This window comes from Arvicanthis niloticus, chromosome 30 (assembly GCF_011762505.2).
Source record: "Arvicanthis niloticus isolate mArvNil1 chromosome 30, mArvNil1.pat.X, whole genome shotgun sequence".
Taxonomy (NCBI): Eukaryota; Metazoa; Chordata; class Mammalia; order Rodentia; family Muridae; genus Arvicanthis; species Arvicanthis niloticus.
Genome location: NC_133438.1, coordinates 8,616,667 through 8,639,314, shown reverse-complemented (window position 1 = coordinate 8,639,314; position 22,648 = coordinate 8,616,667). Strand labels below are relative to the sequence as shown.

Genomic DNA, 22,648 nt, shown 5'->3' with positions numbered 1-22,648 from the left:
TGTGTGAATGAGTCTCACATCTTATAGAGTACAGTCAAATCCTTACAGGGAAAGAGACATTTTTATTTGTGATAGTTCTCTCTTCCTCATGCTTATCCTTTTGGAGGTGTCATTTATTTTTGTCCCATGAAAAGTTCCTGGTGCTTTCTGATGACTCTTTCCCATATGCAGGTGTCACACTCCTCAGTCAGTCCTGCTCACCTGTGAGTCTCAATTAAGATCCCTGGATGGTGAAGAGAAGAGACTGTAGCAAAGGATCCAGGTATGTTAGAGGGATGGAGGAAGGGATGGGGAGGGGCTCAAGTCCCAGTAGAAGGAGGACATGAGATTGGTTTCACCACATTTAGTTTCATTCCAAATATTTCTAGATACTGCAGTGAGAATAGCATCTGAATGTTCTCATTGTAGGTATTAGAAGACTATGTAAGAATTAATACACAGAGGCAAACATAATTCAATTTGGTTTTGTGTGTGATGGATGCTGTCCCCCTTCCATTCACATCACTGATCATATCTTCTTACCAATATTAAATATTTTTGTTATTATAATTATAATATAATGTTTGTCAGAACAATGGGTGCCTCCTAGTTTTTCTTGCTTTTACAGTTTTGGGGCATTTTGCATTTCCTTTCTCTTGTCTTTTATGGTTAATTTCTCCATTTCCTAAAATAATGCCTGCAGGATTTTGATAAGATTTGATTAATATCTCTACAAAGTATTAAACTGTTGATATTACCTTCCCATTGATATCTACCATCATCTGTCTTCTTCTTAACTGTCAATATTTCGCAGTGCTATACTTTTAATATATTGTGAAATCACCCTTGATTTTGATCCTTCTCTTATATTTTTAAAAATTCTTCGTGGTTTCTCATTTCATGAATGTGCTTGGAAGAATTTCTCTATTTATATTTCAAAATGTCTATAGGATTTTGGTATTTCGAATCTTAAAATCATCCTTTTACATTTCTTCACATGATTGAATGAGAACAGGCTAGCAGTGACTCAATGTTCATTTCTTGTATATGTTCTCCTGTCTATTGATGCCAGGATTCAAGGTTCTTAAAGACGAAATTTTCTAAACTCAGGTCGTTACTAGGTTTGAAGACTTTTTTCTTGCTGTTACTGCTGGTTTTTGAGACACTTTGTCTATGTATTCCTGCCAGTTCTGGGCCTCTATACATAAGGCGTCCCCTGAACTCATAGATTTCTCTTCCTCAGCCTCTCCAGAGCTGGAATAAAAGGTTTATACCACCTGGCCTTCCTGACTTGTTCTGATACGGACACAGGGTACAATGCTGTATGAAATTTGAGAAGATTCTGTCTTCTGCTGTTGTGTGGATGGTTTTCTGGAGGCCTGCTACTCATTACTGTTTTTCTGTGCTGTCCATGGTCATCCTTATCAATAGTGGACATTGAAGCTTATCTGTATCACTGTCTCTCTGCTTCCTACACTTCTGTCCTTGCTTGTTTTATGTATTTGGAAACTTTTCTGAAATGCATTCTTGTTGATTATATAGTTCCCTGGAAATGTACCATTGGGTCATTTGTTAATATTCTTTGATTTGTAAGTTGATAAATTTTGATTTTTCTCTTACCTGTCACAATTGTGATCAACCTTCCTTAAAAATTTCCTTGAGTCTTAGCAATTTGTATTATTTATTTATTTATTTATTTATTTTTAATAAAGTCAGTGGCATTGTAATGGGCAGTGGTGACAGCCTTAGAAGCATCGTTGACTCAGTAGACATGATCCAGTGTAATGAGTGAATTTAACATATTAAAAGTATATAGCATCTCTTCAGATACAATTATATACCGTATAAGGTATTCAAGTGATACAAAAGCATTTTTCAGTGTCTTCACCTGAGAAGGACACTATTAGCCGCGTTTTCCTCCTGAGGTGGCTCATATTGAGTAAACTTTGCTTTCAGTTTCTTATTTTTGTCTGCAGTAGCATTGTTTCTCTTTCATTCTGCCAATTCTAAGCAAAGCAGCTCTATTTATGGGTTTTCCATGGTAGCAGCTCCTAAATGATGCTTTAAAAAATCCAGAGCACTGGTTGGCTTCTGTGGTTCTTAATATAAGGCTAGCAACCCTTATATCACAGTGCCAGCACCTTGGACTTCTCCAAGTACCTCCATAACTACTTGTGCTTCAAATCTGAAATGGGCATTAGTGACAGCCACAGAGGAGTAGGTGGCTCTGGAGACCTGAACTATTATGTTCTTTTTTTTTCTTAATAATCTCTTATGTAAATGTACTACATTTTTTTTTAAATTCTTTTGTTGATTCCAATTTCTGGGTATTATTAATAAAGCTGCAATCATCGTGTTTGAGCAAGGGTCCTTGGGTAGATTGGAGTGTCTTTGGCTATATGCCCTAGAGTGGTAGGAGTGGATCTTGAAGTAGTTTGATTCTGATCAATTTAAAGAACTGCCGCACTGATTTCCATAGTGGCTGTACAAGATTGCACTCCCCCCAGCAATGGAGGAGTGTTTCTGTTGCTCCACATCCTCTCCAGCATGAGCTGTCACTTGTGTTACTGATTTTTAGCTATTGTGACAAGTACAAGATGGGATCTCAAAGTAGTTTCGATTTGCATTTCCCTGGAGGCTAAGGGTTTGAGTATCTTAAAGCATGTTTTGGCTATTTGAGTTTCTTCCCTTTAGAACCCTCTGTTTAGATTTGTAACCCATTTTTAAATTGGATTACTGTTTTCTTTTGTTTTTTTTTCACAGCTAGTTTCCTAAGTTCTTGATATATTTTGGATACTAGTTCACTATTGGATGTAGAATTAGTAAGATCTTTTCCTACTCTGTAGACTGCTGCTTTGTCCAAGTGATGGTGTCCTTTGCCTTATAGAAGCTTTTCAGTTTCCTGTGGTCCCATTTATTAATTGTTAATCTCGGTGTGTATGCTACTGATGTTTTTCTTTCTTTCTTTTTTTTTTTCTTTTTCTTTTTTTTTTTCTTTTTTGCCATTTAAAGAACATCTCCTGTGACAATATGTTCAGTTTTCCTCACTGTCAGATTCAAAGTGTTTGGTTTTATGTTGAGGTCTTAGATCCACTTGTACTTGATTTTTGTGCTGGGTTGTAAGTATGGATCCATTTGAATTCTTCTAGTTGCAGACACCCTGTTCAACCAACATTATTTGTTGAAAGTGGTAAATTTTTTTTTCAGTTTGTATTTCTGGCTTCTTTATCAAAAACCAGGTGGCCATGTGTATTTATGTCTAGGTCTTCAATTCATTTTTATTGATCAATGGTTTTGTTGTTCCGATATTTTGAGGATATATATATATATTATATATAGTATATATCTATATATATACTTTATATAGTATATATAGTATATATATTCTATAGTATATATAGTATATATAAATATATATATTTTATATAAATATATATATAAATATATATAAATATATAAATATATAGTATATATATATACTATATATAATATATATCCTCAAAATATAGTATATATGTATATATTATATATAGTGTATTATATATAATACATATATATTATATATTATATATATTATATATTATATATACTATATATACTATATATAATATATAATATTATTATATATTATATATAATATCTATATAATATATAATATATAATATATATAATATATAATATATATACTATATATATATATACACACACACACACACACACACACACACACACACACATATATATATATAGTAGTTTTTAAGAAACTTGAAATTGGGAAAGGTGAGAACACCAGAAGTGTTTTTTTATTGTTAATGATTGTTTTAGCAATTCTCTCTTTTTTCCCTTATTTATATAAAAAGTGAAGTTAGCCATTTAAAACCTGTGAACATTTGTGTTGGAATTTGGATGATACATGCCTTGAATCTGTAGATTGCTTTTGGTAGGATGGCCTGTTTTAATATCTTAATTCTCTTGATCCACGAGCTTGGGAGATCTTTCCATCTTCTAATATCTTCTTTACTTTCTTCATAGACTTGAAGTTTTTATTATACAAGTCTTTCACTTGCTTGCACAGAGTTACCATCAACATAATTTTTTTTATTATTTGAGGGTATTATAAAAGGGGTCCTTTTTCTTATTTTTTTAAAAATTTATTTGGTTTTTGTATATAGGAAGGCTATTGGTGTTTGTGCATTAATTTTGTTTTCAGCTATTTTGGGGGCAAATTTTTATCAGTTGTAGATGTTCCCTAGTGGAATTTTTTGGGTCACTTATATATACTATCATATCATTTATAAGTAAGAATATTTTGACCTCTCCCTTTGTAATCCAATGTGTATTTTCCTTATCTTCTTCAGTTGTCTTATTGCTCTAGCTAAGAATTCAAGTATTATATTGAGCAGTCACAAAGAGCGTGAACAGCCTGATTTCTTCCTAATTTTAATCAATTGCTTTGAGTTTCTCATTATTTACTTTAATCTTAGCTCTAGGCTTGCTGTAACCTGCGTTTACTATATTTAGATGTGTCTCTTATATCTTTTATCTCCATAGGACTTTTATGATGAAATGGTGTTATAGTTTTTTTGTTTTTGTTTTTGTTTTTTGTTTGTTTGTTTGTTTTGTTTTGTTTTTTTGTTTTTTTTTTCCAAGACAGGGTTTTTCTGTATAGCCCTGGCTATCCTGGAACTCACTCTGTAGACCAGGCTGGCCTCGAAGTCAAAAATCCGCCTGCCTCTGCCTCCCAAGTGCTGGGATTAAAGGCGTGTGCCACTATTTGGTGGAGTAGAGGTTTTTAATATGTTTTTTTAATATGTTTTAGGATTCTCTGGATTTCGTCTGTGTCTGTTATTATGTTCCCACTTTGTGTCTGCTTTTGTTAATTTAGATATTTTCTCTCAGGCTTATAGTAAATTTGGATAAGGGGTTTGTATATCTTGTTGATTTTTATCAAAGAACCAAGTCTTTGTTTCATTGATTCCTTGTATTGTTCTGTTTCTATTTTATTGGTTTCAGCCCTGAGTAAGATTATTTTTTGCTGTCTACTCCTCTTGGGTGTGATTATTTTTTTGTGTGTGAGAGTTTTCAGTTGTGCTACTATGTTGTTAGTATGACATCTGTGCAGGTTTACTTTGTTTTTTACTTCTGTCTTAACCCATTTTTAATTTTTAATGTTTAATTTTAAGAGTTGTTCGCTTTCCATTTGCTTGTTAGCATGGTACAGCTGAATTTTTAAGCCTGAGCCAAATACACTGCTTATTTCTGCATCTTAAACAGCCACAAGCTTCTACATAAACCAGTACATTTTCAAAGGGATTTTCTGTTCTGCATATTAGCGCTCCTTTAGCATTCTTCCCAGAAAACTAAATTGTTCCTGACTTAGCACTACTCCAATATCACTAACTAGTGATGAAATCTACAGCACGGGGTGAATTCAGCACTAGGGTCAAATTGGCTAAGAGACCTTTGATTTCTTGAGCATTCACTATGAAGCTCTGATATAGGGTACAGCATCCTACTAGATCCAGCTTAGGCTCTCAGAAAGCATGTAGGGAGGCTGTGCAGGGAAGGTCCAAAGCAGCCTGGCAGCTGGAGCTCTGTGGAGCCTGCCTGAATCTCAGTGGGAGGGACTGGTTTCCATGGAAGGTTGGGGGATATTCTCAGGGCCAAGAGAGTGAAGGGATGAGTGAAGGGAGAGTGAAGAAAGTAATGAGATGGACAATACAGTGGTCCTTAAGGAAGAGAAAGCTCCTGGCCTGAAATGATTTAGAGCAACCACATTTCTGGAACCAGGTGTGATGGGTGGGGCTAAAAGTTTTGCTCCAAAGATCCAGGCCAGAGTGACAGGAAAATCCACCAATCCGTTCCCTTCCTGCAGGAGCCACTTGATCCGTAACCTAGGGCATTTTACCCTGGGCTATTCTTTCTGGAAACCTGAAAACTATTCAAAGATGCAGTTTCCTAGCTGTGGGCCTAGGAGAATCAGCAGTCAGCAGCAGAGCTGGAAGGAACTGCAGAGTGGCTGCCTTGGAACCTCCCACCCAAGTCAAAGGAGATGCAAGGCTGGGAAAGTGGCCTAACTGGAGCAGGGATAGATTTTCCACAGCTGCTCTGAAGGATGCAGGTCTCACAATTTTGTTTTGGATCCCTTCATTGTCAGGAAGTTTGAGATCCTATGAACCAGAGTTTACAGTAATTTTCTTTGATTTATCTTATTGTTGGTAGAATAGTCTTCTGCATTATCTCCTAGGGCATTTGTAGTATATGTAGTTTGCACAAGGATTTGTCTTTGCTACAGCAGATATAAAAGCACTAATTCAAATTCATCCTTGCATTTTAACTCCTGTCATTCATCATTTGCCTATGTAAGAGAGTGGCCTTTGGCCAGGGAAACAGGGATCCTCAGAGAGCTTTTTAGGTAGCAGTAATAAGAGGAACCAGTGCTGATTTGACTGACTTGGAAAGGAAGGGTCTAGACTGAATCAGGCTGTGAGCAGTGGGTTGGTTTAGTTTGTTTGTTTGGTTGGTTGGTTTTGGTTGGTGTTTTGTTTTTGTTTTTTTGTTTTTTAATTGACTTGTTTTGGACTTTTCCTGTTCTGGGAAACAGAAACTTAGGCCTCGTCTCCTAAACTGCCAGTTTGCAGCCTGTTATGGCATCAGCTTGGCTCTGGCTGACTCAGTCCTCTCGGTCCTCTGTCTAATTTATAACTGAATCAAATTATTGATTCATTGCTTCTTTTTCCCTAGTCATTAGCCAAGGGCTCAATTAGAACCTAAGAATGATAAGTTATTGCCTGTTGACTTATCATCTCAGGCTGTAAGGTAGGATAATAAACGTATTTTTCTTCTGTATCTAAATCCTGTTGGGATTAGGACTTTGTCCCTGGTGACCAGGCATGCTGAAAAGTTAGTCAAGGGCTAGGCAATGGGGCATTTATTAGAAGTATCTGGCTAGGTTGATACCGTTGAAAGGCAGGGAATTGTCATATCAGTTGGGCCTTCTTTCTTGTTAACATTACAGACTGTGGGTTGTATCATGGGTATTCTGTACTTTTAGGCTAATATCCACTTCTCAGTGAGTACATACCATTCAGGTCCTTTTGGGTTTAAGATACCTCACTCAGGATAATAAATTGTAGTTCCATTCGTTTGCCTGCAAAATTCATCATGTCTTCATTTTCAATAGATGAATTGCATTCCACTGTGTAAATGAACCACATTTTCTGTATACATTTTTCAGTTGAGGGATATCTGGCTTGTACCATTTTGCAGTTCCACCAGCAGTGGAAGAGTGTTCCTTTTTCTCACATCCTCATCAGCATGTGCTGTCTCTTGAGGTTTTGATCTTAGCCATTATGATTGGTGTAAGTGGGAAATCTCAGGGTAGTTTTGATTAACATTTCTCTGGTGACTAAGGATGTTCAACATTTCTTTATGTGCTTCTTGGCAATTTGAGGTTCCACCATTGAGAATTCTCTGTTTAGCTCTGTAACTCATTTTTTAATTGGGTTATTTGGTTTTTCTGGAGTCTAACTTCTTGAGTTCTTCATATATTTTGGATATTAGCCCTCTGAAATATAGAGTTAGGGAAAATCTCTTCCCAATCTGTAGGATGCCAGTTTGTCCTACTGATAGTGTCCTTTACCTTACAGAAGCTTTTCAGTTTCAAGAGGTCATATTTACTACTTTTTGATCTTCAAGCCTGAGCCATTGGTATTCTGTTGAGGAAATATTCCCCTGTGTCCATGGGTTCGAGGCTATTTCCCACTTTCTCTTTTATTAGATTCAGAATATCTGGTTTTATGTTGAGGTCCTTCACTTGGATTTGAGCTTTATGAAGGGTGATCAACATAAATGAATTTGCATTCTTCTATATGCAAACCACCAGTTAGACCACCACCATTTGTTGAAGATGCTTTCTTTCTTTTCCACTATATGGTTTTGGCTTCTTTATAAAAGATCAAATGTCTCTAGGTCTGTGGGTTTATTTTTAGGTCTCCAATTCTATTCCATTGATTGACCTGTCTGTCTCTGAACCAGTAATATGTGTTTTTTATCACTATTGCTCTGTAGTACAGTTTGAGGTCAAACATCGTGATTCCTCCTGATGTTCTTTTATTCTTCTGCTGGCAGTAGGCTGTGTGCATGATGTAAATTGACCTACATTCTGGCAAAGTTACCCCTCTAAAATAAATTAAAGTAAATAAATAAACTTTATTGTGAGAAGAGAAAATATAGACAGTCTGGAGGTATTGAATAGTAGTCCAGATAACAGTACAAGAACAAATGTAAACTTGTTCCTCTTAATGTGAAAGTAAATATGGAGCTTGGATATGTGACAGGACAGCTCACACCTTAAGTCAATATTGGAATTGTTAGAAATGATCTCTCTGTGTGATTTAAAAAAAAAAAAAAAAAAAGTTGTTTGTATAAATGGAGCCCAGAGTGGCAAACATCACATGCTCATTGTAATGTGGCAAAAGATTTATCATTTGATGATATCGTTAGGTACATAGCAATAACTTTTATGAGCATCCACTGTAATTGTGGAATAATTTATATTACAGTAAAATGCTGTCCATCTAGCATCTGTATTAGTAAAATAAGTTGGATTAAGGGATTCGTGTTAATTGTGTCCTTAGTCAAACTCAACAAAGTCTTCCATTCTACATATGGGAAGTGCACTGAAACCAAATACATTGAGTGATAGTCTCACTGTCATACTCAACTCCAGTGCGTATGGGACCAGGCAGCCACATGGTTCTGAACAGAAGACAAGGATGTGGGCATTAGTCTCATGCATCTGTGAATCCTCCCAACTGTGCCACATGGGGCCCCTAGGGAAAACCCTGTATTGCTTCTCTTTCCTGTCCCTTGTTACTCACATTTTCATATCCCATTGTTCCCCTTATATTTCCTGTATGGTTGAGGTTTGCAGTGGGTAGCCAACTACCCAATTCCAACTACCATGATATGAGACAGTATAGATTTCTATTGCTCACTCCTGAAGTGGATATTTAAGAGTTCTTTGAAAAGTCTGCTCTGTTGAATGTTATTTGTTGGGGCAAACACATAAAGGACCGTTTTTCTGAAGTAGGCTCAAGGAAAAGGATATCTTGATGAAGCAAATACGTGAAGGAGTGTTTTACTGAAGTGAACACAGGTGAAAGGATATTTTGTTAAAACAAGCACATGAAAGGACTCATGATGAAGGATTCTTCACTAACGACATGCATGTATTAGTCTGTTACATTGAGTAATTGAGCTCCATTTGGGAATCCATGGAGAGAAATGAACCAAAACACTTCTGGTGGTGTGCTGCGGCTTCTTGCCACTTCCAAGGACTGGGGTTGATTTGCAGAGTGATGTCAGCTGATACAGAGTTATATGGAGTTTTGTTGAGTCAAACTCACTTGCTGAGGCAAGTCACATGGTGAGGCAAGAACTGTGAAAGACACATGATGTTTGGAGGGAGTATAAATAGTACTCAACAAACTGGAGAGGGGCTTGCTTGTTGAGCTAGCTGGGCAACCTTGCTGAGAGAGTCCAGGCAAAGAACTCCTGATGTCCCTGCTGGTCATAATCCCTACTGCTGGCTCATGCCAATTCATCTGAGGCCTGGCTGTCTCTGTTAGGTTGTGCAACTGTTGCTGATTTGTGTTTGTTGTCAATACTCTACTGAACTGTACTGATGGTATATTTGTGGTATATTTGCAAGGGGATGGAGTTGCTGCTGCTGCTGACACTGCTGATTTCCTGAAATCCCTCAGATAAGATATGCTCCAAAGAACAATTTCTAAACAGATCCACTTCCCTGTATCTAAAGCTTATAAAAACCATCATTAGAAAGTAGGCTTCGAAAAACTACAGACTCCCCTTACTCCAGCTCTTAGAGCCTTTCACCTCCCCTCTCTTTGTATTCAACAATCTCTGAAATGAAAGTTTCCTGTTGCCAACTATGTGTTTTTGACTTAGGTTTTCAGCAGCACTGGGCTAAGTTATAAGCAGAATCATTTCAAGTCAATTCCAGGATTCCTACATTGTACTGGTTTGAATATTTTTGGCCCAGGGAGTGGCAGTTTTAGGAGGTTGAAGCCTCGTTGAAGGATGTGTGTGACTGTTGGGGTGGGCTTTGAGACCCTCCTTCTCGCTTCCTGTGAAATAGTCTTCTATTTGACTTTGGAACAAGTTGCTGAACTTTCAGCTCCTCTAGCGCCATGTCTGCCTGGATGTTCCCATGCTTCCTCCAGTGATAATAATAATGAACTGAACCTCTGAACCTATAAGCCAACCCTAATTCAATGTTGTCTTTTATAAACGTTGCTTTGGTCATGTTGTCTCTTCACAGTATTGCAGACCCTAAGTCAGAAGTTGGTGCCAAGGACTGAAGTATTGCTGTGATAGGTCTGACCATGTTTCTGTTTGGAGGAATGTGGATTTTGGAACTTTGGATTTGGGATGCAGTAGAATATTTTAAATGGGCTTAATGGATCATCCTAGTAGGAATCTGGAAGAGATTGATGCTGAGGGTGTTTTGAACATTGCAGCCCTGGCCCAAGCTGATGCAATGGAGAAGAATGTGGCCTACAGACTGATATTTTGATATGTTAGTGAAGAAATTGGCTGCTTTTTGCATTTGTAAGAGAGTATATCTGAGGCTAAGGTAAAGATTTGGATAAATTGAGAAACCCTGTCTCAAAAACAAAAAACAAACAAACAAAAAAAACCAAAAGATTTGGATAAATTTCCTTGACAAAGGAAGTCTCAAAAAAGCTTAGTATAAGTTCTGTTGTGTGGTTACTAACGTTCCCTCTCATAGAGATGTTCTTGATGAAAATGAAAAAGCTGAGAAAGAAAAATTACAAAACGTATGGTTCAAGTAATAAAGGGGCATCAGGAAGTACAGTTGAGGTAAATCCTGTATTCAAGGAGATTAAACAGATGAAGGTAAAGATGATATGAGGTCAACATATCTCTCAATATAAGATATCTCTCAATATAAAATATCTCTCAATAAGCTTATTGTTTGTGTCTGCAGTTGAACAAGGAATAGTTGTCATGTTGGTTGTTATAACCTGGTTATTGTTTTTATTTTGGACATTTAATCTGAGGAGTACTGGTCATGAAAAGCTTAGGCCCAGGCATGATGGTACACATCTTTAATCTTAGGAGACAGGCAAGGAGATATCTTGAGTTCAAGGCCAGCCTGGTAGATAAAGCATTTCAGGTAGAGTAAAGCTTAGGTCCATGTGTAGTGGACCACACCTTTAACCTCCGCATTCAGGAGACATAGCCATGCAGATCTCTGAGTTCAAGGTCAATCTGCAGGACAAGTTCCAGGTCAGCCAAGCTTAGGCAATGAATGAAATAATGGAAAACGGGAAGCTGGTGAAGATATAATAGACCCATGGGGCCATGTTCCAGTGCCAACATGCAGAAGAACTCGGCAGCTCCTGCTACGTGACTCTTGCTTTAGAGTCAAGAGTAGAAGGCATTACTGCTACAATTGATGCTGATTAAGTGGAACTAAGAAATTGGCAGTGATTAAGAAGAGTTTGGCATCAGTGAGGTAAAACCTTTTGAGAAGTATTTTCTGAGAGCACAAAGAAGCTCTCAAGAGATAGCCAAGGTTGTACTTTGTGCTGCAGCTGTACTTGGTACTGTGTAAGAGTCACCCAGGTAGTACTGGATTTGAATGCATAAAGGGTTAAAAAGAGAGCTGCTAAGGCCTGACATTCTCAGAGGCTAGGGAAGGCCATTGGTGAAGTTGTAGCCTAAGTTACAGTTGATGGCCCAAGACTGAAGGGGTCATGCAAAGAACTTCAGGCTTGGCACCATGAAAGGAGCCTATGATAGGCTATTGGTCTAGGGTAATTGCAAAAAAAAAAAAAAAAAAAAAAAACCCAAACATGTTGTAGATGGCCTTACCAAGGGATAACCAGCAAGAACATCAACAAGAGTGGAGTGGCATCAGGCAGACACTGGAGTGCTACAGAGGGTGGAGCTGGAGAAGTGACCCCAGCTGGAAAATCATGTGGGTGGGAATCCCAAACTTCAGGAAAAAGCAGCTGGAAATTTCAAGGTGCCTTGGAAACTCCAAGGTGTTAAGAGATGCCAGATCTGTGGAAGACCTGCCAGGGCAAGCTGCTAACAGGGAAAGGAATCAACCCAAGAGAAAAGTGTGTTCCAATCATCAAAGCTAAAAGGAGTTGTTCATCAGACAGGGAGATGCAGAATTTGAAGTTTGCCCAGCTGCCTTTTGCTCTTGCATTTGTCCAGTATTTCCTCACTATAACGTTTTGGAACAGTAATGTATATCTTGTCGTGTTGAAGGTATGCGGTCTGCATTTTTTAATAGGGTATTATAGTAAATTGACTGGATGAATCTCAGAAGAAACTTTGAACTTTGGACTTTTAATGTTGAAACTTCTGCACACTATGGGGACTTTTGAAGTCCTAGGAGCCATCAAGGAAAAGCTAAAAACTAGCAGGTGATCTTCCTGAGATGGTTCTACCATGAACTATAAAGTTAATGACTGATGTGCTTTTTGAGGCAAGGGTGAGAAGATTTTATCTGAGGAAAGATTCCTGCTATTGACGTGCTTAATGTGTGTAATGTTCTTTTATTACAATGACTATGTATTAGCTCACTCGTTTGAGCAGATTTTGGCAGAAGTGCAAAGATGTGCTGTCTTGTGGTGGTGCTATATAGACAAATACCTGATTCCTTAGTTCCTAATAATGATTCTATAAGAATTTCTAATACTAGTAAGATATTAAGATCTTTTATACGATGACTGCTATTAAGTCCTCTCTGATAATCAAAACTACAGTGAGAACTCTGCCAGTCAAGTGTCACCAGTGAATTGCTTCAGAGATAACAAACAGGCATCTACACATTAGAGCACATTCCAAGAGGTTGTAGAACCATTAACCAAAGGTCATAAAAAGGAAACTAAAGATTTACTATAGGTTCAATGACAGAAGATATAAACTACTGACTGGATTTTATCTATATAAAAGTTCACTAATAACTTAGTCAGAAAAATCACTGCTTTTAACTTTCAATGAACTTATTGAGCTTGTGACAGATAATGAATGTTTAGCCAGATAATTACTCCTAATGGATATGCATGTAAACATTCTCTGTTTTATACTTCTTATTCAATTTATGATTTGAATTTATATGTAAACTAATGGTCAACTTTATACCAAGTGATAATGTATTCTGAAGGATGTATTAAGTTCTGAGGACAAAGAGATGAAACAACTTAAGAAGAACTTAGAAGTAAAGGCATTGGAAGAAAAGGCATTGAGAATAAGGAATGCAGAGCAAGGTCATTGTTTCATCACAACAGGATGAAAGAGCAAGATAAGGAAAAAAGAGCAGAGAGAACCTTTTAAAGAGAACTGAAGAAGAACTTTTTAGAGAGAAGAACCTTGTAGAAAAACTTTCCTAGAGAACATTGATAGAAAACTTTTTAAAGAGAACTTAGAAATAAAGATTAAAATCACCTTTCAAAGTGCCCCTCTTTTCTTTCAGAGACTTCAACTAACAGGTAGTAAATAAAACAAAGGCTACCTTACTTAATCTCCTACTGTTTTTGATGAGGTGCTAAACAGTTTCTGGCCTGAGGGGAACTCAGACAGGCAGGTCAGCTACTGTCAGCAAAGTTACTAAGACTTATGATAGGTAAGCATTTTATTATTAAACAGCAACCCTAAATATCTCGAAAGACCAAGTCTTTCCTATACCAATGCACTTCCCTCTCCGCTGTCTCAAGAGGAACCAAGAAAAAAGTGCTGGGGCTGGGCCTCAGCAGAAGTTAGAGTAAATATATTTCTGATTATGCTATGGCTTGGTATAACCTCCATATAACTTATATATTTGAAGAAGCTTATGGGTGCCAAAAAGTAGAATGTGGTAGTTTAAATATGGTTGGCCCAGGGATTGACATTATTAGGAAATGTGGACTTGTTGGAGGAAGTGTGTCACTGTGGAGGACATAATTACTTTTGGGAAAGGTAATATATACCTTGAGCCATTGTATGTTAAAAGTATGTGGTCTGCCTTTTCATTTTGATTTTTACAGGGTCTTTCAGTTAAGATTGCATGACTCTTAGAATAGATTTTTAACTCTGAACTTTTAAACATGGTTGAAACTGTTAAAGAGTATAGAGACTTCTAAGTTGACCTCAATGCATTTCTGCATTATGTATGGCTACAAGGTTATGGGAGCCATGGAGTGGAATGTGGTAGTTTAAATAGGACTGACTTTCATAGATTTATGTACATAAGTGCTTTGTCAAAGGGAGTTGCACTATTAGGCCGCATGGCCTTGTTGGAGGAAGTGGGTCATGGGGTTAGGATTTAAGATGTAAGAAGCTCAGGCCTTGCCAGTGTATCTCAGTCTTCATTTCTGCTACTTCCAGATCAAGATATAGAATTCTCGGCTCCTTGTGCAGCATCATATCTGACTGCACACTGCCATGCATTCAGCCATAATGATAATGGATTAAACCTCTTGTCAGAAGCCATCTAGGAGAAAGGCTAAGACTAGTGGATGTCTTTCCTAAGATGGTCTACTTTTTTCCATGATCTGTAATTGATGAGCTCTTGGAGACAAGGCCCAAGAGACTTCATCTCAGAATTGACTCTTGTTATTGATATGCCTTTCCTGTCATTATTAAATTAATATAACAGTTCCTGGTCATTAGCCTACACTATTGGACAGATTTTCTTCAGATCAATGAAGATGTACTATCTTATAGTGATACTATGTAGACAAATACATGACTTCTTAAATCCTAATAATGACTATAGAATTCTTATGTTTACACTTTATACTAGTCATTATTGAACCCTTTATAGAAAGGGCTACAATTAAGGCCCTGCAAGTCTTAAAATGTCATAAGCTATTTGCAACTAGGAAATAATATATGCACGAAACAGATTTAGAATCTTTAAAAAACATTCTTTTCTGCTACACAACCATCATCTGTTAACTAACAGCCATAAACTGGGAATAAGCTGTTTATTGTTGGTACAAGAACAGAAGATAAAATATTGACTAAGATAAAATATTGTTTATCTATACATGACTTCGATACTAATGAGACACTAGACAGATGTTTTGTCTGTTGACATAGTGTGTGAACTTAGACCTAAGAATTATAGATTTAAACTCTCAATGAGCCTGTGGAGGTAATGGCAGATAATGAATGTTTAGTTAGATAACTAGTCTTGGTGGAAACTCATGTAAACATTTCTGTTGTGACTTCTTATTCAATTTATGATTTATTTGAATTTGGTTTTGAACTTATCTTCTGAGAAAAGATGCTTGAAATACCATGTGATCATGTATATAAGAACAAGGAATGATAAGGCAGAACAGAAGAATAGAAGACAGAGAGAACACAGCAAAGAAAAGCAGATAAATATAACAGGGCTGAAAAGAAAGCAGTGTAAAGGCAAGAAAGGGTTTTTTTCCCGCCTTATGTTTAGGCCTTTCCATAAGATTAACAAAGAGACGTGTCTTTTTCTTAAAGCTAAGCTTTTCCTTAAGATTAAGAAAGGGACAGGTTTTTTTTTTTTTTCAGGCCTTTCCCACCCCATCCCCTTTTTCTTTCTCTAAGAAATAAAAATTAGAATTGCTTTCAAAGTGGTTTTTTATTTCTGCAACAAACTCTAGCTGGCAATTAGTTAGTGTTAGTGAAATGAGGCTGGGGACTTTGGAGGACCTGTGTTGGGGAGTGGGTGGAGCACACAAAGAATGTCTTTACTTAATGCTCACTGTTTAATTAAGTGTTTAATTGAGTATTCCTTGCCTGAGGTCTTTGGTTTCTGGCCTCAAAATAACTTGGAGTCAAGACTGGTAAATGTTATTTTTATAGTAAAGTTAAGTAAAGTTGATTATATTAATTAACCTTTAGCCTCATAAAACTGAATTTTGTCCCCCCCCCAATGATGCCCCCCCACCACCGATGCTCCCCCAATTGTCTTTGTTCCAGTTCCAGGGAGAACACATGACAGGAGCAGGCTCTTGGCAACCTCTTAAAAGTGCAAGCCAGCTACAATGAAATGGTTTCCTTTGAGATTTGTAGTGGTCATAATGTCTCTTCAGAGCAATAGAAACCATGAGTCTATGTATTTAATCCACTTGGACTGAAATTTATGCAGGGTGATAGATATGGATTTTTTTGCATTCATCAACAAGGAAGAAGTTCAGTTAGACCAGTACCATTTGTTGAAGATGTTTTCTTTTTTCCATAGTGTATTTCTGGCTTCTTTATCAAAAATCAGGTGTCCATATGTATGTGGATTTTAGTCTGGGTCATTCATGTATATTATTATATAACTTACAAATAATTATTATTTGTAAGTTGTGTTTTTCCTTGACTCATTTATTTCTACTCTTACTTTAACTTGAACTCAATGTACTACATTGAACAGACAAGGAGAGAGTGGACAGCCTTGACTTGTTTTGAATTTTAGTAGAATCACTTTGAGTCTCTCTTCACTTAACTTGCTTTTAACTATGAACTTGCTGGAGATCACCTTAAATATGTTTCAGTATGTTCCTTGTGTTCCAGATCTATCCATGGATCATGTCAAAGGCTTCTAATGCAATGATAATGAGGATTCTTTTCTTTCAGTTTGTTTATCTGATGGATTACATTGACTTTATTATATATGCTTTCTGACTTAATGATATGGACTGAATCTCTGACCCTGTATGCCAACCCCAATTAAATGTGGTCCTTTATAAAAGTTGCCTTGGTCTTGGTGTCTCTTTACAGCAATGGAAACTCTAACAACAATATATATGTAGCAGTGCATCAGTCATAGATTCCCTTCTTGAGCCTGTGATCTTTCCTGTTCTTGACTTTTGGCTGGCTTCCAGTATCAGCTGTGCATTTCTTTTGTGGGATGACCTCAATTCAAGCCAGGAAGGCTTTTGTTACTTATAAAATAGTAGTGGTGCTATTGTACTGGTTGACATGCCTTGCCCTCCAGGTTGGTATTACAACACTAGAGGTTAGCATGTGAGAGTAACCACTGATGATTTGCTTTGCCCAGCAGTTTACACAGTGCTTTTAGCAGTTTGAATGCTACACCAGCGTATCCATAGCATTTTTAGACATTGAGTGGTCTCCTGACTTCTCAGCCTATTCTCTAGGAACGTGTAAAACAAAGTGATATTTTCTGGTATTTTAAAATAGCTTATTAAGAGTATTATCAGATTGGAGCTCTCTTGTGGAATGTTTGTAGTTTCTGAAGTAAAGAATTGTGTTTCCCAAATTATATAATTTGGGGAAAAATGCTTTCCTTGTTTTCTTATTTGTCATATTGAAAATTTTTGTAGGTCTTGCTTGCTCTTTGTAACCAATGATGCACTGTTATGAGTTATTATGGAGCAGTTGCACATTCTTGATTTTCTTCTGAGTATAGTAGAATGATGACAGCTCTTGTCAAATTTTGTAAAGACAGGGTTAGGATGTTGGCTACTATCTTCATTATTCTGTAGTATGTTTCTTCTACTCTTATGTGGGACAATGAACTGTGCCAGGAAACTTAGTAAGGTCTGAGAGATAGTAGGCACCTCCCTGCTCCCTCTTAGATGTTTGGCTGGGAATATGTGCCACACTCCCATGTAGCCCAAAATGGAGTTCTCCATGCTAATGAGGTACCTGGAGGCCTTGAGTGTTTAGCCAATAAGCTTCTCTTCCCAGACATTCCTTTCTGCAAAAGGTATTTAATCTCTCTCTGTTCCATCCTGAGATGTTGGTACACAGCCATTTCCCAAGATGAACATGGATAAACATGGACTGTCTCTTTCCTTGAGAACGATCGTAGGGAGCAAGAAGAAGGCCTTTGCCTACAGAGCTGCAGTTTAAGTCTTCCATAGAAGGCCAATCTGTGCCCAGAACCCTAATTTCAGCTTCCCACCCCCAGAGCAGTGTCTCAGCACTTCCCTAAAGCCCACCACCCAAGTGCTTCACAGATCAATACTCTGATAGTCTTCATTGCTTTCATAGTGAGCTAGTATGATAATTTGCCCAAGGCCTTTCATGGATATGTTGACATGAAAAGTTTTGTTTATAGGAAACTTGATTTTCCTCTTTAATTCTCAGTAATTATATAACTTTCTACAGCATGTCATCCTTCTGGTGTTTCTCATTGTCACCCTAAACTATATAGAGAATGGCATAGAGTGAGACCATGTAAGTGTCTGTTAAATGTCTAGAGAATTATTTAATATGAGAGAAATATAAGGTCAATATAATATATTGAAAGAATTGCATATATGCTAATATCATGGTCATGACAACTTTGTGTAGTAATAGTATTTTAACATTAAGAATGAGTACTTATCTTTGAGACATACATAAGTGTATATATATTTGTATGCCTGAGTGTGAATGTATATGTATAGGTATATTTGACAGGAGTCCCATGTCACACACTCCTATTTTCATGTGCAACTATATGGGTTATCATCATAGAGTAAATGCATAACAGTCAAGAACTGAAGAGTCTCATTGGAGTCATTACTAAATTTGGGAACCTGAAAACTGGCTGGAACAATATACCAAGACACAGATATATGCATGTCCAGGATGATGGTTCGAAAAGTGATAGGATTTTGACGGATCTGACATAATGAGTAAATCTTTTCTCCAAGGGGATATCCTGTAATGATTCACTTTATTTCTATGCACTTTATTTCTCTTATGCATAGCAGCCATCACAGAGTTTCTGTCATGATTGCTTCTTGAAGATTCTGCCTTGACATTGCCAAGCAAAATTATTTTCAACTCATGGGTTGTGACCTTTTGGGGTCAATTGACCCTTTCAAAAAAGTAGCTTAAGACTACCATATTTCTGATAGTATTAGTAACTGATATACCACTCCCGTAGTAATCTACAGGTTTGTCTACTGTAGCTGCCTGCAGCCACGAGTAACCGGGTTCTCCTGAGAGAAAGTCTAGGAATGAACAGGAATGGAGGGCGAGAGAAATGAGGGGCCAAGACAAAGTATTCTGATCAAGGCCCGAAGTTTAATAATTTGCTTTCACATATAAAGGGGAAGCCCCACCCCCCCAGAGTTTCTTCTCGGTTCAGCCCAGGGGCTGGGTAAGGAGATAGCTGTCCTGAAGGTGTCAAGGCTAGCTCAGCAGGCAGTCCATTCTTCTTAGCTAAGGTAGCAGGCCCCAAGGCTCCAAGGCTGGTAATGCAATGCATCTCCTAGGTCCTACTGTTGCTTGGTCTATTGTGGTAAATGACATTCCAGGCCTGCTCAGGCCTGGGGGAAGGGCACAGTCTACCATATTAACTTATGAGTTTCTTGTAGTATATTAAAAGGTCATAGCATTAAAGAGATAGATAGCCACTGGCTTAGAATATTTAACTCATGGACATTCACTATAAAGCCATGTTTGTCCTTGTCCCGCCCCACTCGACCAGCAAGGAAGACGTGAACAACCAGATAGCCTTCTCAATAGCCTTTATTGTAGAAGTGCTTCTTCATTTTGCAGGAGGACCCCGAGTGCCCAGGGCGAGCTGCTTATATACCCTCAGCCCTGGGCAGGGAAAACGTGTGGAGGTGCGCAATTGGTCAGAATTGCAGTGCTTCATTAGCATACCCCGCTTCGGAGGGGGTGATTGGTCAGGATTGCAGTACCTCATTAGCATATCCCACTTGGGAGGGGTTGGTGCCAAAACTGAATTGGCCCAAAGATGATCGCATGCGCAGTGCACTTGTTTACCAGTAGATCATACCAGAAGCCTGTGTCATCTTTACCAGCTGAGTCAGGTCAGCGGCCTACATCTCCCCCTTTTTTGTTTTATTGCAAACCCTGAGTCACAGAACAGGTACATGATAGTTGCCCTATGAGTGTAGTTGTACAGTGAGGGAAAGCAGAGGCCTGATCCCCTGTGCAAAATGAGATATTGTAATGGGTTTCTTCTCTTGTCGTCGTGCAATGAGTAATACTTCCCATACCCATCTCGATGCCTTTTGATGGGGAAAGGGCACCTCCTCCCTGGGGCGCTCGGGCTGGCTCCATGTGCAGAGAGGAGGTTTTGGCATCAAACCTTTGTGCAATCAGGCATACTTTCGGGAAATATAGCCACACTCGTGGAACATTCCCTGTCGAGTACCCACTCGAAAACACCCCAAACTGCCTGTAGTGTACTCTTTATGGGCTCGTATCTGCTGTAACCCACTCATAATTCCTTTAGGGTTGCAAGCCAAACATGGGGGTGGTTCACCATTCTCGATAGCGGCCAAGGCTTGGTAGACTATGGTTTTGTGCCTGGCATGGTCTCTTTTTAGTTTACAAAGAAGCCACATGCAAAAGACGCAACCGGCCAACACCACGGCTCCCCAAATAAAGACTCCTGCCCACTCTTTAAAAAAGGAAAAGGCATTGGTTATCCAGGAGGTGAGGTCACCCAGAGAAAGAGGCTCCAGTCTGGTCCCATTCAGCTGGGCGATCTGAGCAAACAATCTGGTCATCATTTCTTCTGTTTGCAACAACCAGTTGCCTCTCAGGTATTCCGACAGCACCCTGGATTGATTGACAGACTGAGAAAAGTTAGCTTGTAGGGGGGTGACACAGAGGCCTCCCATGGAGTATACACAGGAGGCCTGAATTCCCTTAAATAATTCTTCCAATTGGTTTTGGACTAAATCAATGCGCTGGTTGGCCAGCAGTATTCCAGAGGTAAGATGGGCATTAATTTCTCTCTGGGTAGTCAGTGCAGCAGCTGTCTGCTCCACAATGGAATTGACTGTCTCCTTTCTCTGTACCTGAGAGGCCATAGTGACTGCAGCAGTAGTGGCCATGGCGGCAGACACCACAATAGTGGCTACTATCGCTGCTGTGATACCAAAGTCACGCTTATGGCGCAAAAGGGTAAGTATGGGAAACTCTTTAGGATCAGCTTCAACTGGGATGGGTACAAAGGTTGGTAACCACACCACCAGAGCTGTGGTACTTGTCCCATCCCAGCACTCAGATATCAAGCAGGCAACCCCAGAGGCATTGCAACTTAGCGCCTCCTCTGAGGTATTAATCAGAATAAAGAAAAAGGGGGGCTTCACACAAACAGGAGCCCCTGTATAAGAATGGTTCCGTAATTGTCCATTAATCTTGATACCTGTTAAACTCACATTAGGATGCCTGATGGCACTAATATTGACTAATGAAAAATTGCCCCTTCTCAACCTAGAAAATGGGGTGAGAGAAGTAAAGGCTGACTTATTGTTAGAGAGCAGCCATTGATACCAGGGCCAGATATTACCTGGCCTGGTTGCAATCCTGGACCCATTGATATACTTGGCTCTAGACAAAGGAGGGCTAAATTCAAATCCAGAAGATAACTGGTTGTCCCGATAATCGGGACTCTGGCAAGGGGGAATAATCAGGGGGAAAATCTTGGTAGGGTGGACAATTAGGCAGGACTTTACCTTTAGTGGAATTGCCTTTGGTGGAATTAGCTTCAGAGGGTATAATTAGGTACTGAGACATAAGTAAGGTGGTAATATTAAGGGGGGAGCTAGAATTAGTACCCGTCTCTCCCGTACCCTGGCTAGAACCATAGCTCACTAGTGATAGAGCTGCGTGTAATACTCCGGTGCTCACACCCCCTAGATTCATGGAATCTAGCCAATTTACTAAATACCAGGATGCCAGGAAAATGCATAGAGAGACATTCTTATTAAAGGTAAAACATAAGGTGCCTGCCAAGGTATAATTGGTGGCTGTATAACTTGTGGGGGCCTCCTGAGTGGGAATAGTGCAAGGCATATCTTGCTCACAAGAGGTGGAGAAAAAGGTGGTCAGAATCGGGGAATTGCTATGGATGGGCATGGGAACTGGCCAAGTTCTGGCGATTGCCCACAGTTGGGTGGCTAATCCCTGAGTTACCAACAGCAGTAGACTCAGTGTCTGGATCCTCATGCGTGTCCACCACATTGTCTCGGTCCTGGGATGGTCTGATGCATCTGGTGAGACGTTCAGGGACCCAAATCGGATCTTCCTGGTCCTATGGAAAAACACAAACAGCTCCCCTGGATCTGGAAATAACCGGATCCGGACCATGCCATGAGCCTGTTAAGACATCTTTCCATTTTACTTCTTATTTAATGGTCAGGGTGGACAGTGAATGCCGGTCGGCCGCTGAGCGTCCATCCACATCAAGTGTCAAAAAATTTAGAGTAAAGAGGGCTAAGGAAAGTTGTTCTTTTGGGTAGTGGCCGTGAGCTATTCCCCTTTTCTGTTTTTGTAACAGTTCCTTTAGCGTGCGATGGGCACGTTCCACGATACCTTGACCTTGAGGGTTGTAGGGCAAACCAGTGATATGTTTCACATTCATGTTTTGATAAAATGTAGCGAAGGGCCTGGATGTATAAGCCAGTCCATTGTCTGTTTTAATGACATCGGGCTTGCCCCATGCTGCCCAAGCTGCAAGGCACTGACTTATCACGTTGCGGACCTTTTCCCCGCTTAGGGGAGAGGCATAGACAATGCCTGAGCATGTATCAACAGAAAAGTGAATATATTTAAGAGTTCCAAAGTAGGATATGTGGGTAACATCCATTTGCCAGAGTTTGAGAGGCAACAGGCCTCTAGGGTTAATGCCAATATGAGGCGGATGAAGAAA

The 22,648-nt window shown here is 38.8% G+C and overlaps 1 protein-coding gene across 1 annotated transcript in view; it reads left to right on the top strand.

Moving 5' to 3' along the window:
- LOC143440601 (uncharacterized) overlaps positions 1-22,648 on the top strand; it is a 74,384-nt gene that overhangs the window by 1,255 nt on the left and 50,481 nt on the right. The window contains exon 2 of the mRNA XM_076927406.1: positions 172-262. The gene's annotated coding sequence lies outside the window, so the exon portion shown is untranslated. The remainder of the gene's footprint in view (positions 1-171; positions 263-22,648) is intronic.